Below are 2,953 nucleotides of genomic sequence, written 5' to 3'. Positions count from 1 at the left end.
TTAACAAGAAAAGAACACGTGACCCCATCTCAGGGTGGGCAAGGGACTTGAAGAGAAACTTCTCCAAAGAAGACTGAGGCAAGATCTACAAACACATGAAAAAAAGCTCATCATCCTTAATTATCAGAGAAATGCAAATCAAAACTACTCTGAGATATCACCTAACCCCAGTAACAGTAGCCCACATAACAAAATCCCAAAACCAGTTGGCGTGGATGTGGAGGAAAGGGCACACTTCTACACTGCTGGTGGGAATGCCCACTAATACGTTCCTTCTGGAAGGATGTTTGGAGAACACTTAGAGACTTAAAAATAGACCTTCCATTCGATCCTATAATTCCTTTACTAGGTTTATACCCAGAAGACCAAAAGTCACAACATAACAAAGACATCTGTACCAGAATGTTTATTGCAGCCCAATTCATAATTGCTAAGTCATGGAAGAAGCCCAAGTGCCCATCGACCCACGAATGGACTAGCAAATTGTGGTACATGTAACCATGGAATACTATGCAGCCTTAAAGAAAGATGGAGATTTTACCTCTTTCATGTTTACATGGATGGAGCTGGAACATAGTCTTCTTAGCAAAGTATCTCAGGAATGGAAGAAAAAGTATCCAATGTACTCAGCCCTACTATGAAGCTAAATTATAGCTTTCACATGAAGACTATAACCCAACTATAGCACAAGACTATGGGGAAAGGTCCAAGGAAGAGGAAGGGAGGGGGGAGGTTTTGGAGGAGGGAGGGTAATGGGTGGGGCCACATCTATGGTGCATCTTAGAATGGGTACAGGCAATTGCACTAATGTACACAGCTATGATTGAACAATAAAAAATAATAATAAATAAAAAGGAAAAAAAAAAAGAAGCATCCATGGTATAATAGTCAATAAAAATGTGATGAGAAAAGAAATACAGGCCATTTTATGAAGAGAAGAAGACAGAGCGGTTGCAACTGCGTTGTGGACCTCGAGCAGTACTTGGCTTCTCCACATAGAACCCGGGAGTCGGAGACTCAAAATCGAATCTCTTCTCCCTCCCACCTCCTGTGAGATTTTTTTGATCTTCAGCTACATTTATTGGCTTTGTGAAGAACCTTATCATCAAATGCAATGGCTAGCAATGTTACCAACAAGACAGACCCTCGCTCCATGAACTCCCGTGTATTCATTGGGAATCTCAACACTCTGAGGTGAAGAAGTCTGATGTGGAGGCAATTTCCTCAAAATATGGCAAAATTGTGAGTTGCTCTGTTTGCAAGGGCTTTGCCTTTGTTCAGTATGTTAATGAGAGAAATACCCAGGCTGCTGTAGCAGGAGAGGATGGCAGAACGATTGCTGGCCAAGTTCGTTTTGGTTTTTTTTTTTTTAGAGACAGTCTCGCTTTATCGCCCTGAGTAGAGTGCCGTGGCATCACACAGCTCACAGCAACCTCCAACTCTTGGGCTTAGGATAGTAGCTGGGACCACAGGCACCCGTCGCAACACCCGGCCGCTGTTTTGTTGTTGTTGTAGTTTGGCAGGGGCTGAGTTCGAACCCGCCACCCTCAATATATGGGGCCGGCGCCCTACCCACTGAGCCACAGGCACCGCCCTGGTGGCCAAGTTTTAGATATTAATCCGGCTGCAGAGCCAAAAGTGAATAGAGGAAAAGCAGGTGTGAAACGATCTGCAGCGCAGATACGGGTCAGTACCAGAACACTCTTCTCCATCCCCTCTCCTCAGCTCCTTTTTTGACTTGGACTATGACTTTCAAAGGAATTATTATGACAGGATGTACAGCTACCCAGCACGTGTTCCTCCTCCTCCTCCTCCCATTGCTCGGGCTGTGGTGCCCTCAAAATGCCAGCGTGAATCAGGAAACGCCTCACAAAGGGGAAAAACTGGCTTCAATTCTAAGAGTGGACAGTGAGGTTCTTCTTCCAAGTCTGGAAAGTTGAAAGGAGATGACCTTCAGGCCATTAAGAAGGAATTGACCCAGGTAAAACAAAAAGTGGATTCTTTACTGGAAAACATGGAAAAAACTGAAAAGGAGCAGAGCAAACAAGCAGCAGTAGAGCTGAAAAATGATAAGTCAGAAGAGGAGCAGAGCAGCAGCTCCCTAAAAGGAAGATGAGACTGATGTGAGGATGGAGTCTGAGGGGTGCAAATGACTCTGCTGAGGAGGGGGACCTGCTGGATGCTGATGATAATGAAGATCCTGGCAAGATCAGTTGGAGCTGATGGAGGATGATGAAAAAGAGCCTGAGGAAGGAGACGATGACAGAGACAGCACCAATGGCGAGGATGACTGTTAAGCACGCAGTGGGATTTAGAAATCTTATCCCATTACTTCTTTACCTAGGCGCTTGTGTGGATCAAAATTCTCAGCAGGTCCTCTCCCCCTAGTATCTTCACCACATGCTCACTGTTGTCCCCAGCCTTGTCCTTCCCATGTTCATTAATTCATATTGCCCTGCGCCTAGTCCCATTTTCACTTCCTTTGATGCTTAAGTCTTAAGTTAAGTCTTACCCTGTAATGTTTTGCTTTTCATTTTGATACTTCTTTATGACTTAACAATAAAAAGGATGTATGGTTTTTAAAAAGAGAGAGAAAAAAGAAATATAGTTTAAAAGTACCTCCCCACAAACCACTTAATAATTACAAAAGAAAAAAAAAGAGTAACTTTTATAGTGGAAAAACCTGACAGCACCTTACTCAAATGAGCAAAGTTAATATCACCAGTAATGTAAAAAAAAAAAAAAAGTCATGTACCATCTCACAGGACACAGTGAGAACACAGTGTCTCTGTCATACATTAGGCTTATGAACTCAGCCAAATAGTTCACCTCTTTAGACCTTTGTTCCTTCACCTGAAAAAGGAAAGACGTATAATAGGTAATTTCGTCTCCAGTTCTACATTTCTACTCTTCTAATACTTAATAAATTCCTCTCAATACACGTCATCAAGTT

At 42.9% G+C, this 2,953-nt stretch overlaps 1 pseudogene; it reads left to right on the top strand.

The window, feature by feature from the left end:
- The first annotated feature begins 1,102 nt into the window (after positions 1 to 1,102).
- Positions 1,103 to 2,315, top strand: LOC128584508 (heterogeneous nuclear ribonucleoproteins C1/C2-like; annotated as a pseudogene).
- Positions 2,316 to 2,953: the final 638 nt, after the last annotated feature.

Source organism: Nycticebus coucang, chromosome 1 (genome assembly GCF_027406575.1).
Source record: "Nycticebus coucang isolate mNycCou1 chromosome 1, mNycCou1.pri, whole genome shotgun sequence".
NCBI lineage: Eukaryota > Metazoa > Chordata > Mammalia > Primates > Lorisidae > Nycticebus > Nycticebus coucang.
This window is presented reverse-complemented; position numbering and strand designations above follow the sequence as displayed.